This window comes from Lepidochelys olivacea (genome assembly GCF_965140295.1).
Source record: "Lepidochelys olivacea isolate rLepOli2 genome assembly, chromosome: 1".
Lineage (NCBI taxonomy): Eukaryota > Metazoa > Chordata > Testudines > Cheloniidae > Lepidochelys > Lepidochelys olivacea.
Window position 1 is genome coordinate 148536364 of NC_140411.1, and position 18353 is coordinate 148554716.

General features: G+C 41.6%; 1 protein-coding gene across 4 annotated transcripts in view; it reads left to right on the forward strand.

Annotated features, from left to right (window-relative positions):
• IL1RAPL1 (interleukin 1 receptor accessory protein like 1) overlaps positions 1–18353 on the forward strand; it is a 1123909-nt gene that overhangs the window by 941955 nt on the left and 163601 nt on the right. The gene's annotated exons all lie outside the window — the stretch shown is intronic.

The window sequence follows — 18353 nt, forward strand, 5'->3', positions numbered from 1 at the left end:
TTATACACAAAATATAAAGACGTGAATTGCTGGGATGGTCTCAGCTGAAAAATATCCAGTCTTGGTCACCTCATCATGCAAAATAAACAAAAATGGAGATCCAGAAAAGTGTAACAAAAATTATCATATATGGATGGGGGATGAGAGTTGAGGTAGGTTTTATTTGATAACAGATTAAAATGTCTAACCCTATTTAGCATGGAAAAAGAAAGAGTAAAAAGATACATGATAGGGATATGTAAAATAATGAATGCTATTGTTGAGGCTCTTGTTAATCCTTTCCCATAATACAAGAAGTTACTCCAAATTAAAAGGCATCAAGTGTATATGAAAAGATCTACCTCTTTATGCAATATGTAATTAATCCGTTGAATTCACTGCTGTAGGATATTATTCAAGCAAATAGCACTGTAAAATTGAAAAAAGGATTAGCCATTGATATAAAGGGTCTGAATAAACTAGTAGATTGAAATTACATGGACCATCAGTAGGGGGTAGTTCATTGCATAAAATGATCAGAATCTGAGGTCAGGAAGAAATTTGCCACCATAATTATGGCTGTGTCCTACCAGCTCTATAGTGAAGGGATTGAGATTTATATTTAAAGTAGACTTAAAATCCCTCTGTTTCCCAATTAACAATTGAATTTAGCCTCCAAATTTAAAACAATAATTCTCTGCAGGCCAGCTGGATTTTCCACTTTGGCGGCGTTGGATATTTTTAGTAAACGATTTGCTAACCTTGCTTGAGGAAACATTTTTTAAATGATCCCTTTTCAAAATATCCCTCGGCAGACTAACATTTTTGGGACCTCTGTAGCTAAATAGCTACAGTTGCCAGAAATTCCAAACTCCCCTCCCCACCTCCTATTTTGTCACAGATCAGGGATTGGAATACTAATTTCAAATGTCAGTTAAAATAAATTAGTTATTCAACTGATTCATAACTTGGGCTCCATAAAGTAAAGCTGATAGAACTGTCCATTGCCAATTGTGGCTTGTCCTTTCTGACCCTATCTAGAGTGTCTCCCTGAGTCTTCAGATCAGCCCCTCGCAATACTCCTAACTTTCGGGCCCATGGGAGAGAAGCTGGGTAGTAGAACATTTGGGGATGGGAGGTGCTATGGAGGGCATGCAGACATGACAGGTATGGGGATAGAGCAGGAGCCAATGAAAAGCGTAAAGGACAATAGACCAGGAGAAATGGAAAGGACATCCATATTGTCTCTTTTAGCTCCTTGGGGATGAACACACCTCCTATGATTTGCAGGAGGAAGAGAGAGGTGGGTTGGCTCGAAAAGTTCATCATAAAGGCTGTCAGAGGGCTATGGACACTGAAGGCACCTAAGAGGGGCCAGGAGCCTTCCAGCATCTATTGGTATTTAGAGTCTATTAACACAGATCAGCCAGAAGTGCACCACATTTCAGCAAGCATATGTGTTGTCTATGGGAAAGACAATGGGCCAGAACCCCTCCCATGGCAGCATCTGGCTCAGTAACACATGCCTCTGTTTAAATAATAGACTAAATTTGGGCCTACATTGCTCACTTAATTGTCATACATGTCAAATTTTATATATGACAACAGAACAAAATGACGAAGTTGAAAGAGAGTTGTGTGTAAATACTGGAGATAATATAAAAGGACAGCTATTAAAATGGTGACTAAGATTGAAATAAGGGACAATCAAAGGAAAAAATTGTGCTAGACATCAGGAGAAAATTCTTATGCTAATGCACAGTAGACAATGCTCTGCCGAGGTTGGTCACTGAGGCATCATCACTAGAGATGCTGGAGAGTAAAGTAGAAAAATGATTATGGGTTTAATGATGAAGACATGATTGTACTTCTGAACAGGGAGTGACTGGATGATCTAAGAAAATCCTTTCCATCCCTATCATTGAGGATTTTTCACATGATCCCATGTAGTTTCGTTATTGAGTTTCCATATGTGAAAAGCCAATCAATTGATCTGTGTGTATATATACAGATAACAGAAATGTATGGGGTAGAGCTGTTTGGAAATTTTCCAATGGAACATTTTTCCATCCGAAAATGTTGATTTGTTTAAAGGAAACATTTCACAGAAACATGCTATTTTGGTGAAAATTCATTTTGAAATGTCAAAAAAAAAAATCCACCTCACCACTTTTGATAGGGGAAAAATGTTCCATTTCAGACTTTGTGGAAAGGAAAATTTCAAATTTCTATTTCTAAATGACTTTTCATTTCAATATTTTAAAATGGTATATTATAAATTATAATATAGAATGGAAAAAAGTTAATGTCTGAATTAAATGTTTTCATTTTGTCAGAGGCAAATGTTTGATTGACCCAAAATGCAATTTTTGTTTAAAAAGTGAGTTCGTGGGAATTTTTTTTTCTTTTCCGTTACAGAACAGAAGAAATTCCAAACTTGCAAAACTCTCCTTCAGATAAAAAATCCAGTTCCCACATTCTCAGGTGAGACCATTGGCAGGATCTGTTCTCAGTGGACCCAGGAAGGGATCATCCCAACTGAAGAGTTTTTCTCTAGTGGTATAGACACAACTTTGAGACTTTTTTAGCCTCTTCCTCTCCTTGCTGCAAGCTTTGCTTGAAAAAAAGCATGGCTGGACAAAAGAGGTTGGGTGATCCTGCCCCAAAATGTTTCTCAGCTATGGATCCATAGCCATTCAGAGCCCATGTATGTTAAAATAGCTTTTAGATTACGCTAACACAGCACAGTAAGACCAGCAATTCCAGAATCAAGGCAGGCTCGGGGGGAGTAAAGATGAATGCTGAGTCGTATTTTCACTGTTTCCTGTCCTCTGTTCTGTGCAGGTCAGCCACATTGCAGTGTGTGGCACCATTGAGTTTACTACCCTAATAGTTTAGGTGCAAAGTAACTAAAAAATGACATCTTGGTTATATCAATTGCAGTATCTGGAATTACTCTGAAACACTAATGTTTAAAGGGCAATTTGTAGAGTGAAATGTAGAGACTTTGACTAAGTACCGTATATTATTCACAAGTAACTGAAAAATATGTAATTGGTATAATGCAGAATTTTTCATTATAAAAAAATGGGGGTTACAATAGCACCATTAATCATAGCTGAAATATACATTTTGTGTATATTGGGTAGAGGAATGCAATATCCATAAATCAGATTTTCCTGCATTTGTAGGTTTTTTTTTAAAAAAAGACCTTCATTTCTCCCCTCAATGAAATCATGGAGAAATATATCTTCACTTGCTAGGAAGACAGGAAGTGGTCATCAGGAAGTAGAAGAAGTGGACATTTCTTATTTATTTAAAATTTTGTCTTTTAAAATATTAAAAAAATAAAGTTAACATACTTGCCTTGTAGACATACTGCTTTAGGATTTGTGTCTAATCACACTGAATGCCTAAACAACCGGAGAATAATTTCAAGATTTTTATGGTTTAATGTACAATAGTAGAACTGGGTAGATGCTGACATGGTAAGAAAAGATAACTTTATCAGCCATATCAAAGCGGCAACTTCTAGTTTAATGTAAAGGCTGATCCTGTAAACTTTATACTGACAAGTTTGAAGTCCCACTGTATTCAATGAAAATTTTGGATTAGGCCCGTAACAACAAGGAGAGCAATTCAACCTTGGTGAAAAGTCTACTGCAGACAATGTGCTCGCCCCAGAGCTAAATATAACCCAAAATCTCTAAGGACCTGGCAGCTTGAAAAAAGCTTATATCCATTCATGTACCTATTTTTAAAAAAACAGTGCAGTAATTAATGGAGAAATTATAACTTTTCTTCTCTGTGGAGCAATAACCCTAATTTATTTCTTTTGGTGTTCTTCTCACCTTTCTCTTTCCTCTGTTTTATTTTCCAATCCTATATTCTCAGTTCTGGTCCACTCTGAAGAAATAGCTTCCATAGTTTTTCTATAGGTAACTATACTTGAACAAATTTGGTTATCATAGTCTATATAGATATTATCATCATGGGGGCTTTACTATACACAGTGCTGACACTTTATGCATTAATGGAAACATACACCACAGTGTTAAGTCCGCCTAACAAAACTGTTTTTTTTGGAAACTACCACATCCATTTTCTTTCAATATGTTAACAAGCTCATGGCTCATAGTTTGCACCACCATAAGTTCAGTTTCTGGTCTTTTTCAAAGCTAGTAGACAGCTTTGTGTGCTGGAAAGGCAGCTCACCCAGCATCTGGGCTGGACACAGTTACATCATTCACATAACTCAGAAATAGCCACTTATATTGTTGTGGGGGCTTTTTATGTACTACTTTTATAAATGTGTGTGGTCCTTTTTACAATAAAAATAATGAAAAATTCCCTCCTGCCAAAAGTGTACAATCTAAGGACCATTGATCACACTTAGTAGTATTTGAAGTCAATGGGATTACTTGCCTGAATAAATGTTGCAGTTTCAGGATTTAAATTAAGGCAGCGATAAACAAAGCCAGATGACAACATGATGTTGTGTATGAGAGGGGAAGGTGAGGGAAAAGACAATAGATTATGCCAGGGATCGACAATCTTTGGCCCGCGGCCTGCCAGGGTAATCCCCCTGGTGGGCCAGGCTGGTTTGTTTATCTGCCACGTCCGCAGGTCCAGATGATCACAGTTTCCACTGGTCACAGTTCACTGCTCCAGGCCAATGGGGACTGCAGGAAGCGGCGTGGGCCGAGGGATGTGTTGGCTGCTGCTTCCCACAGTCCCTGTTGGCCTGGAGCAGTGAACCGCGGCCAGTGGGAGCTGCGATCGGCCGAATCTGCAGACACGGTAGGTAAACAAGCTGACCAGGCCTGCCAGGGGGCTTACCCTGGCGGGCCGTGGGCCAAAGGTTGCCGATCCCTGAATTATGCAATCACTTGGGAGATCAATGTTCATGTCTAATAAGCATAAAATGTTGTTCAAATAAGTTTTTGTTGTTGAGGAGTGAGGGTTGTCAGCCTTCTGCCATGCTCAGAATTTCTACTGACGGTAGTCTAAAGGGAGACCTGTCTGAAAATCCACAGGTTGAAGTATGCCAGGTAGCCTACAAGAGAAATAAAGGGAAAAATAAGATCCTGAGAGTTCATGGAGGACATTTAGCGCAAGTCTACACTATGGGGTTAAGACGACCTAAGTTACGCAACTCCCCTTATGTGAATAACATTATTCATGTAGCTGGAGTCGATGTACCTTAGATTGACCTATTGCAGTGTCTGCACTGTGCTGGGTCAATGGGAGAGTTTCTTCCATCGATTTACCTTATGCTTTTTGTTCCTGTGGAGTACCGGAGTCGACAGGAGAGCGATCAGTGGTCAATTTAGCGGATCTTCACTAGACCTGCTAAATCGACATCCAGTGTATCATTCGTTGCAGCATTGGTCCATGGTAAGTGGAAACAAGCCCTTGGAGAAAATCAGCTGGAATGGAGTAATGTTCTGCAGTTCTCATCCTCGAGCTTTCAATAATCTGTTAGCCCCAGGCCATTAAACACTTTGAACATATGGATAGAGATCTTGAATTTAACACTGTTTTTTCTATTGGAAGCCATAGAGGGCAGAGGACAGGTCTGGTATGCGTTCAGTAGTCCATGGTGTCACATAGAAGATAAATTAACCCCTTTTCTCTGAGTTTCACTTGATTGATTATAAATAATACATTGTGGAAAAAGCTTTGGATAGAAAAACGTATTTCTGTAGAATAGGAGATCGCATTTGATTTTAGTCAAAATGGGTTGTTTCCCCCCCACACACACACAGTAATAGTGTAATTGACAAATTATATAGTGTAGTTGTATCCAGGATATTTGAAAAACAAGGTGGATGAGGTAAAGGGATGGGAGGCTTAGTGGGTTATAGATTGTTGCAATAAACCATAAATTCAGTGTGTTTACGATTTTTAAATTTAGATACTCTTTTTGCCCTTTGACTACAGAGGTGTTAACGGGCCAATCTGCCTTGAATGGGCCCTTACAATATGTGCTAAATACAGTGCTAAACAATCTCTTCCACCTTGCTTTTAGCTGTGATGCTGGGAGTACCTTTCACAGGCCTGAAGAAGAGCTCTGTGAGGCTTGAAAGCTTGTCTCTTTCACCAACAGAAGTTGGTCCAGTAAAATATATTACCTCACCCACCTTGTCTCTCAGATGATTATACATCAGCCTATGCCAAAAATAGGCTAGGCACTTTAAACCTGGCAAAGTGTGTGTTACATTGTGATTGACAGAAAACTTGTGATGTTTTCTTGGGGAATGGCGAAGTTTTGTATCCACTCATACGTTACATCACACCGTTCTTGCGGCAGAATTCCAAGAGCACACCTTAGACATGCTGCAAGAGAATGGGTTGCTTTTTTATAAAATGAAACTTTATTTAGGGTAAAATGAAACTGATTCCATCACCAGAGTAGCAATAAGGCAACCGAAAACTAGGCCATCTGAAAACAACATGGTGAAGAGCTGTGGAAACCGAGCTGAAAAACCTGGGGCACAGCTGGGGAACCACTGAAAGACTTGCCAGAAACAGACAGGAGTGGAAGAGATTCATTACTGCCCTAAATGCCAGAGGCATAATAGGAATATGATGATAGCTCACTACACTTGTCATTCCAAGTGAACTGCTTCATAATAGTAGTTGTCCCTGGCTTCACCTCAGAAGTATAGCCACAGGTGGGCCTGGGTGGGTTGTGGCCTGCCCACTTAGCATCCAGACCCACCCAAATTGGGGGCCAGAGTCCCCTGAATCCATATGCTGGGAGTGGGGGAGTCATCCCAGCTTGGGGAGTGTGCCTCGTGGGGGCAGGTCTGGGCAGGGCTAGCGCTGGGGCCAGAAACCAGGGCAGCAACACATGGCACCGGCAGGAGAGGGACACTGCTAGGTGGATGAACACCAACCCAGGGTCAGGAGGGGCAGGCAGAGCTCAAGCCACAGCAGTGGGGGCCCCCCTTCGCCCCATAGGCACACCCTGCAGCCTGTGTGCCCCAGGCAGCCTCATCATCTAGTGCCTGCTGAGCAGTAAGGACTGGCTGGAGGGGGTGGGGGAAGGCAGGCACCCCATCCCTTATGCCCTCCTTCCCATTTCCCCCTGACATTGCCCGCCCACCCAAAAGTCAGGTCCCACGCAGTTTTCCTTTCCTAGCTACACCACTGCTTTGCCTCTGACTTTAAACTAACAAGCAAATTATTAAACTGATGGTGATGATTGATTGGCCAGGGTTGTGGTGAACCCCACCGACAGAATCCTTAGAACCTGCTTCCCTGACTGCCTGTCAGAGCCTGAATTTGGCACACTGTACATCATGCAGCAAGGCCCTTCCATTCAGTCAGGATTTGACTGAAGGTTGTTATGAATTGGTTTGGTTTAATTGGATGTTTGGGGTTAGACAAGTTTCTGTGGAAGGTGGGTCAAGGCAGGTAATTGTTGCTTTAATTGTACAGTGCCTAATTATTATTGTAATGGGTACTACATAAGCTAACAAAGATATAACACAGCTTGGCAGTGTCTGTTGAATACGAGGTTGTTGTTTTTGCACAATAACTTTTCAGAGCAGAATTGCACTTTAAGGGCAGCTAGCATCCTGCCCTCTCAAAAGGAGGCATTAGCAATGCCTGCCAATAATGGACTGGTGGTACCCAGCACATTTTTATGATGCAGGGATGATTTTTAACAAACATTTTCCCCCTTTGAAAGAAGAATAGATGCCAAAGCTTATGAAAAACTTATTTTAAGCAAATATTGATAATTGTTTTTTGTTTATCCCTCAATGTCCTAAATGGCCTGGTAAAAGACTTTAAAAGGAGGTGCTGGTTAAAGGAATGGAGCAGTGTGGGATTTGGGGCTCCTACGGTTGGAACGGCAGGTAGCCAACCAGAGGTGAAAGTAAGCCGGTACAGTCTGGTATGGCGTATCGGTAAGAGCCGGTACACAACTGAACGTACCAGCGGCAGCTGGGAGCCCTGGGGCTCTGGCAGTGATTTAAAGGGCTGGAGCCCCGGGGTAGTGCTAGAGGTGGCTGGGAGCCCCAATCCCTTTAAATTGCTGCCAGGCCGCGCTGAAGGGCTGGCTGGGGGAGTCTGGCCCCGCCCTGCCCCTTCCGCCAATGCCCCACCCCTTCCAGTTGAGTCCCTGACCCTTGTTCAGGACCCCAGCTGCCCTGCGTACCAGTAAGTCCCTTTAGTTACTTTCACCCCTGGAGCCAAACTCCTTTCTTCTAGCCCACTTTACCTTATGAGGGGGGTGGATGGTAAGGTCCCAGCCATGGATTTGCTGGAGGTACCTGAATAGAGAAAGAGGGAGAGCTGGCAAAAGCCCTCCAGATATGGTGAGGGGGACCTAGATGGAAAAGAGGGGGAGCTGGTAAAAGCCCCCAGGGCTTACCTGCACTGGACACTTTTATCTGCCAGGTAGTTCCAAATATCTAACAATAAAGTTGTGGCCTGATTAAATCCATTTGGTATAGCTGTCCTCCTTTTGGTATAGCTGGACAATGATGATAATTGCTTTTTGTTTATCCCTTAATGATTTTTTTATAAATATAATAGTCATATCTCCCTGCTCCTCTGGGTTAGCATGCTTATTTTAAAGCAAGTAAGCATTGTTCACTTAAATTTATAAGTGCTGACTGCTGGAGTCCTTTATATTTCAAATTCAAATTATAGCTAGACACCACTTAAGTGAAGTAAGAATTGCTGGCTTTGACCAGTTTGACACTGCATGCCTACTGGGAGCTGAGTCCAATCTGGTACTAACTAGCTGGATGCCATCTCATTTTCTGATATTTGCACTGAAAATGAATTGCTGTGGGGAGGGGGGCTACTACTTCTACTTCAATGAGAAAGTATATAACTGATGCTAAATGCAAGAATATTTCTTTCTGGAGGAGCAAGAAGAAGATAGAACCATAGGCGGTACAGTTAATTATAAAAACAAATTAACTGACCATGTCTGGCCTACATTTCCTGTAGATCTGAATTTGTTATTTTTCACTGATCAAAATAATTACCTAGCAGTTATGCATATGTTCAAATGCAAGTCATTTGTTTTCACTAAAAAGAGAGGGAATCCAAGATCCCATGATATTTTGAATGCTAATCCTTTTCTTTAAAGTAAATGAAACAGTCTCTTTACTGTCAGTTGCAGTCCTTTAGGACAAATAATTTATGTACTTTGTGCAGAAAAGTAATCAAAATTGCTTGCATGATTAAATGTGCTTATTTGAAAGATTACTTCTAGAATACTAGTGCAAAAATTCTTCAGAGACAAAATTAGCAAAGCATTTCTTTTTAACCAAAAGATAGCCATCCCCAGAGTGCTGCCTCCATTCTGATTATGATCAAAAGTATATTTGACTATGTACAGTCCAGAGTCAAAAGTTGTTAGAAAAACTAGCACAAAGAGCTCTGGAAGTACTGCAAAGGATTAACTAGGATAGAAGTCATCTGAGGGGAGTTGCACATTAAAAATAAAGCCTAAATGACATGTATACTTGAGTCTGATATTGGAACAGTAGGAAAACAGTTGAGAGTGACCCACGCGGTAAATGCTTGAAGGGAAACTAAATAATAAAGCTTAGCAACAAGGGTCTAATGATTACTTTCATGGCCATTATGCAGCATAGTGAGTAGGACTTTAAGGGTGGAAAATGAATGCCAATTTTTGACCTGCCTTTTAAGATATTCTAAACCATCACAATTTAATTGGGATCAGGTAATTATTCAAAAGGCTATCCTGGTGCATTATCATCCCCCTGTGTCACTTCTGCATTCCTTGTTACCCTGACACGGTTTGTCAAAAAGTTGTCACAAGAAACTGTGTCTCACAGAGAAAAATAACCTCAGTGCGGTTACTGTGAGCCTGACGTCCAAGTCCTGAAATAATGAGAAGATTCTATTACTGTGGAACCTTTCTTTAAGAGAAAAACGAACTTCGCTGCCCAGATTTGTCTGTCATAGTAATGTGAGGGATATTTTAAAATATTACCCAGGAGAGTCTTTATGGATTTTGTTCACTCATCTCCTGGCATCGTTTACAAAATGTACCTAGTAACTCCTTTCCGAAGCTATGCTGCAGACTATCTGTATTGTTGACAATTCCTTTCCAGTTATAATCTATTGGGAACAGATGTGTAAAGAGTACTTTTAGAACTACATTGCATTTGTGTACCACAGAGAATCTAGTTCTACAATTTATTCTGATTTTCTTTTCTCTGTTGTTTGAAACTTTACATGAGAAATAGCTTCCTGGGTATCCATTAAAGTCAGTGGGGTGATAGCTGACTGCTACAGCATATGTCTAGGAGCTATTGTTTGTACCATTTGTTAGCAATGAGAGAAGTAGACAAATTAATATGAATAAGGAAGTTGCTTACATTCTTTACAATTTAAGTCCACTCTAAAGGCATCAGGATTTTCGTAAAGTGCTGTGTGTAGAGCAACCAATGAAGAAAAAATTATTCACAGGGATGTGAAGTTTTTGGAGCAGAATGTTGCTGTCCATGTGTAGGTATGGAAGGAGTAACTAGTGAGAGCCTTCTCCATTCCTGGTCCAAAAGCCATTCACAATAGATGTGGGACCTTTGTCACTTCGCTATGCTAGCATCATTGCTAGGTTTCCCCAAGTAAAGGGGGGATATCCTGACCTGCATAGGCAATTGGCCCACTGCACCGTCAAAAAGAGTATTGGAGTTCCCTTTCCTGCATTTCCCCTTCTGCACATTCGGCCATTACCCCTCCAAAGACTCCTCTGGCCACATGGCTGCTCCTCACCTATTGTTCCCCTCCCACAATTCTGCCAGTGGCCACATTCTGTCCCTTTACTTAATGTACATTTTAGCATTGTACATTGGCAAAAAATCATTGTTTAATTCTACGATCTTAACCAGGAGTTCATTTCTGTTCTCTAGTTAGCGTTTGTGACATCTGTTTGGCAGATCACACACAATTTTACATCATGTATGTTTTGGGATGTGGTACAGGTACAAAACCATATTCCTGTTCCATCTCGCATGTCATTTCCTGTGTGATGCTTTTAAATGCAGGGAAAATAAGACATTGATGACACTAGCCGTGGCTTCCACATAGGAAATCAGTCTGTATCCAGAAAGCAGTCACTGTTATGAATATTTGCAGTGAATATCACATCATTCTAATTTAAGTGTCTCCATGTGGAAATGCTTTGCACAATTTTTCCTCTTTCAGCTTGTATGGCCATTGGCCAATTTGCCGTATGATTTTAGGTATACTTAAAAGATTATAGGGTGGTTTAATATGAGAGGTTGAGAAGTTCAAAGTGATAGATTCTAACAACGCTTTAAAAAAATGTCAGAGGGCATTCATACAGGTGTACGTGATTATTCAGCAAGGGAGCATGCGTTAATGCCATGTGTCAAGACCTGTGTTTCGTGAGCCTCTATTTGTTGCTGTGATGGTGCAAATACTTAGGGGCAGAATAACGTTTTAGATTGTGCTGGCTTTCTATTCTGTATGCTACAGGCCCCCCTGTGGAGGTAAGTCTGCCAGGACTGGAGAAACCGTCAGCAAACAAATGGGGAAGGACGTATTTAGGAGACTCCCAGGCAGGGCCACTGCTGCTCTCTAATTTGGACTCCTTTTGGGGTGTGGTTGGTGTAACAATCTAGGGGTTCATTAAATAACATACCAGTGAATGAGAAAGGAATAAAACTTTAATATAATAAACTGGAGAACTTCTGTAGTGAACTGCTGCCCAGAGCCATGTGGTGTTCCCAACGCCCGCTTCCAGGGCACATCTCCAAATTCCCACACTCACAACACTGTCCCTTATGAGGGAGTGTCTCCAAATCAGTCTTTCATAAACCAAGTATCAGAGGGGTAGCCATGTTAGCCTGGATCTGTAAAAGTGGCAAAGAGTCCTGTGGCACCTTAGAGACTAACAGACATATTGGAGCATGAGCTTTCATGGGTGAGTAGCCACTTCGTGGGATGTGGTAGCAACAGCGGCATCCGGAACCCTGGGCCCTTTTAATTCGCTGGCCCCAAGGCAGCTGCTCCCTTTGCCCCCCTCCCCACCCGTCGGCAGCCGGGGCGGGGGGGAGGGGGGCCAGCAAAAGGGGCAGGGATGTTAAAGCGCTGCAGGGTCCTTTGCTGCAGCAGCTCTTTAACGTTGCTGTGCCCCCCCGCCTCCCCTGTCGGCAGCCCCACCGTCGGCAGCCCCACCGACGGGGGGATGGGAGGGAGGGGAGCAACATTAAAGAGCTGCCATGGCAAAGGACCCACACCGGCCCATACCCAGCACACATTAAAGCTTTGCCACAGCAGTGCTTTAAAGTCCCTGCCCCATTTGCCTCCCCTGTCGGTGGCCCTGCTGGTACGGACGCTATCAGCAGGGCCGCCGACAGGAGAGCCAAAGGGGGTTCTTACCAGTAGGCAGTACTGGCCTGTACTGGCTCACTTTCACCCCTGTATGTGAAGGATGTGTCTTGTACACAAGTGGATAAATATAGATCTTAGTTTGAACAGGACGGCAATCACACATGCAATGAAAGCCTGTGTGGTTGCCTACATATAACCTATCAGAGTTACTAAAGGGAAAAATGGAAGTATATCAGAAGTGTATCAGAAATTTCGAAAGACAAACAAAAATTAACAATGCTCCCCTTCCTCAAACACTCCTCTCATCTAGTGCTATATCAAACACAGCCTAGTTATAATTCTTATTACAGTAACTTGTCCTAATTTCACATAATTGTCAGAAATGGGAAAATATTCTGCTTTGTTCCCTGATGCTTTGTATGGTATATTTGCATACTGGTTTGTATGGTATATTTATTAAATGCCTAGGAAGTTGGAGTAAAACAAGCATGTGAAAATAAGATTTAATTATTTGGCTTCAAACCAGTTTTCCTTTTAAGCAGGTATAGCTCATTCCTCAATTGTTTTAAGGTATGATGTTAATAAGAGTAATCATTTGCTCCTTTATCCACATTTTCTTGATTGTCACCCACAGTTATTTACATGTGAATACAAAAACAGCATTTTACTAGCTGCCAAGCAGATGGGGTGATGTCATTTGCATAGTTTATAATATGACTAATTAAAATGAATGAGCTTGCTATAATGTTCTCTGCACTATTTGCTGGATGAAAGTTTTTAAAATATTTAATGCTGCAACAATAAACAACTCTATATGCAAAGTAATAATAAACATGCATATTTAATTTGATGTTAATCTGCTTTCTGCCAAGTTGAAGTAGATTTAGAACTTCTTAATATCAGCACAATGTTTGTATATTTTGGGTTACGTTTTTTTAAAATAATTCTCCAGCCTTAGCTTGTTCCAAGAGGATTTGTCACATATACATCCCAGCCAAGTCCATCCTTCAGGTGGTTTTATCTTTTTTTAAGCCATACCAATGTGTCTATATTGACCTTTAAATGTAACACAGTACATTGGCATCACACGTTTTCTTTTTAGTTAGTAGGAGATAACAAGGAAATTATTAACTAAGGTAAACGTTGTAGCTGTCAATGTTTCCAGTGGTTTTGGTTTTTAATGTCATTTTCACAATGTGCTGTGGGTTATTTTGTGCTAACTGCACAAATGACTCTTGTTACCACTGTACATGAAGCACAATGGAAAATGTGTTGCTGTGCTTTATCATAGTCACTGAAGGACACAGAGCTCAAAATGGCTGATAGAAGTCACCAAGTCTTCCATCATTATCAAACTTAGAAGACTAATATATGCATCTTGTTACAAATCCTCTAAATATATACTGCTGGCGTGTGATCATTCTGCTAGCACAAAGCATCAAACTAATTAGCACCAGCACACATGCAAATGATGCTGTTCATTTTAAAGAACTTTGCATAATACCCTTATGATTAGTAAGGCAATTACAATATCAGTTGCATGTCATTATTAATCATTTTAATAACTTCTGTATTCTAAGTTTAGCTCATTTTAAAGTCCTAAATCTTTTTTTTTCTTATACCCATCAAGAACTTCTATATTTTCCCCTTTTTTTCTCACCCTTATTGTTTTTACCTTTGTCTTTATTTATTTTTCAGGTGAATGATGCCAGCTATATAATAACAAACATGTTTTAACTGAAACTGCTTATGAATAACAGTTGGTAGATCTGCAATGTGCAAAAGAAATGGTTAAAGAATAGACACCTCTTTATGATTTGCTTATTCCAGCCTCTTAGATCATTTGATTCATGAGGTTTTTTTAATGTATTTTAAGCATAAACAGGGGACGGAAAATGCTTAAATCTAAACCAATGAAGGGAAAGGCATTAAAAAAACTCACACACAATTTCAAGCACAGGTAGCAATGTAAGAGTTCAGACCATTGTTGACTGTTCATTGGCACAGCAGAGTAAGATTTGGGTCCATAGTTACCAAGGGAAGTACACTCAGTGCTGTATCTGCAGGGCTACATTCTGAGAGACAAAATGTATTTTCCCAGACCTTCATGGAAAAGCATCTGAGGAGAAGTACCATCAGCAGGCCTTCCAGCTAACTATGTGTATAGAATCTATGGTGTGCTCAGCATATTAATGAATTTCCACACTTAACGTACTGATTTCCTTAACTTACTAAATTATAAATTTGTAAGAAATACTGTCTTCAGGAGAGAGAGACAGCATGGCTCTGGAGTCCTCTCTCCTTTTCTCATATCCTCCTTTCATGTGACCTACAGACCCTGTTCTGAGATGAAAAAGAAAAGCCAAAGAATCTGAAGATACTTTCTGGGTGCAAGGGGTGAATCCTCTTATGGTTCACTTTAGAAGGGCACATGGGATGCAGGTTTAAGTTGAACAGCTAGGAAGAGGTAGCTTTCATACACAATGCTTACCAAAGTACAGACCTATTGCCACTGAATATGGGCCGTGATCCCCGATACACCCCTCCAATTCAACAGTTTAGTTCTGTTGAACTCATTGGAATGTCAAATAGGCAGGATTCAGGGTCTACATTTCCAAAAAATGCAGCCTACCTTCCTCAGATAAGCAGACTAGATGGTGGGAGATGAGGCATTACAGACCATCACTCTGATGCTCCTTGCTACTGCATAAAATATACATACTAACAGAAAAATCCCAGCTAATTATGTTACTCACTGTAATGAATCCAGTGCACATGTGCCAATATTGGAGATAATGTCTAGTGGTTTCTCTCCGAAGTGCCAAAAGAGTAAGTCATGAGTTCATTTTGTGTTATGTAATATTTTGCACTGGATGGGGGGGAGTGGGGGAAAGCAACCCTGGAATCCTCAGGGTATGAGAACATGGATCTTGTTAAGTTTATTATTCAGGATAAAATTTTAGATTCTTTCCATATAAAATTTCAGCACTCTGTTTTAATGCTGCCGCATGGCATGCACAGAACTAGCAGGCTTCAAAGGTAGCTCTATATGTGGAATAGCTACTGAATTGGGACAAAAATATTTTTGCTGCATTTAAGCACATTTGGGTTGTTCATAGACTCAGAGAATATCAGGGTTGGAAGGGACCTCAAGAAGTCATCTAGTCCAACCCCCAGCTCAAAGCAGGACCCAATCCCCAACTAAATCATCCCAGCCAGGACTTTGTCAAGCCTGACCTTAAAACCTCTAAAAAATGAGATTCCACCACCTCCCTAGGTAACCCAATCCAGTGCTTCACCACCCTCCTAGTGAAAAAGTTTTTCCTAATATCCAACCTAAACCTCCCCCCACTGCAACTTGAAACCATTGCTCCTTGTTTTATCATCTGGTATCACTGAGAACAGTCTAGATCCATCCTCTTTGGAACCCCCTTTCAGGTAGTCGAAAACAGCTATCAAATCCCCCCTCATTCTTCTCTTCTGCAGACTAAACAATCCCAGTTCCCTCAGCCTCTCCTCATAAGTCATAAGTCCAGTGTTCCAGTCCCCTAATAATTTTTGTTGCCCTCTGCTGGACGCTTTCCAATTTTTCCACATCCTTCTTGTAGTGTGGGGCCCAAACTGGACACAGTACTCCAGATGAGGCCTCACCAATGCCGAATACAGGGGAATGATCATGTCTCCCAATCTGCTGGCAATGCCGCTACTTATATAGCCCAAAATGCCGTTAGCCTTCTTGGCAACAAGGTTACACTGATGACTGATATCCAGCTTCTCGTCCACTGTAACTCCTAAGTCCTTTTCTGCAGACCTGCTCCCTAGCCACTTGGTCCCTAGTCTGTAGCAGTGTATGGGATTCTTCCGTCCTAAGTGCAGGACTCTGCAGTTGTCCTTGTTGAACCTCATCAGATTTATTTTGGCCCAATCTTCTAATTTGTCTAGGTCCCTCTGTATCCTATCCCTACCATCCAGTGTATTTACCACTCCTCCCAATTTAGTGTCATCTGAAGACTTGCTGAGGGTGCAATCCATGCCATCCTCCAGATCATTAATGAAGATATTGAACAAAACCAGCCCCAGAACTGACCCTTGGGGCACTCCACTTGATACCGGCTGCCAACTAGAATGGGGCCATTGATCACTACCCATTGAGCCTGATGATCTAGCCAGCTTTCTATCCATCTTATAGTCCATTCATCCAGCCCATACTTCTTTAACTTGCTGACAAGAATACTGTGGGAGACCATATCAAAAACTTTGCTAAAGTCAAGGAATAACACATCCACTGCTTTCCCCTCATTCACAGAACCAGTTATCTCGTCATAGAAGGCAATTAGGTTAGTCAGGCATGACTTGCCCTTGGTGAATCCATGCTGACTGTTCCTGATCACTTTCCTCTAAGTGCTTCAGAATTAATTCCTTGAGGACCTGCTCCATGATTTTTCCAGGTGAGGTGAGGCTGACTGGCCCGTAGTTCCCCGGAGCTTCCTTCTTCCCGTTTTTAAAGATGGGCACTGCATTAGCCTTTTTCCAGTCATCTGGGACCTCCCACAATTGCCATGAGTTTTCAAAGATAATGGTCAATGGCTCTGCAATCACATCCGCCAACTCCTTTAGCACCCTCAGATGCAGTGCATCCGGCCCCATGGACTTGTGTTCGTCCAGCTTTTCTAAATAGTCCTGAACCACTTCTTTCTCCAGAGAGGGCTGGTCACCTCCTCCTCATATTGTGCTACCCAGTGCAGTAGTCTGGGAGCTGACCTTGTTCGTGAAGACAGAGGCAAAAAAAGCATTGAGTACATCAGCTTTTTCCACATCCTGTCACTAAGTTGCCTCCCTCATTCAGGAAGGGGCCCACACTTTCCTTGACCACCTTCTTGTTGCTAACTTACCTGAAGAAACCCTTCTTGTTACTTTTAACATCCCTTGCTATCTGCAGCTCCAAGTGTGATTTGGCCTTCCTGATTTCACTCCTGCACGCCTGAGCAACATTTTTATTCTTCTCCCTGGTCATTTGTCCCATCTTCCACTTCTTGTTAGCTTCTTTTTTGTGTTTAAGATCAGCAAGGATTTCACTGTTCAGCCAAACTGGTCGCCTGCCATATTTACTATTCTTTCTATACATCGGGATGGTTTGTTCCTGCAACCTCAATAACGATCCTTTAAAATACAGCCAACGATCCTGCACTCCTTTCCCTTTCATGTTATTCTCCTAGGGGATCCTGCCCATCAGTTCCCTGAGGGAGTCAAAGTCTGCTTTTCTGAAGTCCAGGGTCTGTATTCTGCTGCTCTCCTTTCTTCCTTGTGTCAGGATCCTGAACTTGACTATCTCATGGTCACTGCCTCCCAGGTTCCCATCCACTTTTGCTTCCCCTACTAATTCTTCCCTGTTTGTGAGTAGCAAGTGAAGAAGAGCTCTGCCCCTCGTTGGTTCCTCCAGCACTTGCACCAGGAAATTGTCCCCTACACTTTCCAAAAACTTTCTGGATTGTCTGTGCACTGCTGTATTAGTCTCCCAGCAGATATTGGGGTGATTGAAGTCCCCCATAAGAACCAGGGCCTGTGATCTAGTAACATCTCTTAGTTGCCAGAAGAAAGCCTCTTCCACCTCATCCCCCTGGTCTGGTGGTCGATAGCAGATTCCCACCACGACATCACCCTTGTTGCTCACACTTCTAAACTTAATCCAGAAACTCTCAGGTTTTTCTGCAGCTTCATACTGGAGCTCTGAGCAGTTATACTGCTTTCTTACATACAGTGCAACTCCCCCACTTTTTGTGCCCTACCTGTCCTTCCTGAACAGTTTATATCTATCCATGACAGTACTCCAGTCATCTGAGTCCGGGCCTTTTCCTTCCACAGGGATGAGAACACCACCGCCATTATAGGTCTCTGTTTAGGTTCTATAGATTCAACGGCATCCTTTTAAAAGTTTTGCTTCAACTTTCTAACTAAGTTACACATAGAGATTCAAAGGCGCTCTTGGTATGCCAATCATTTCTTAAGTTAAAAACTTT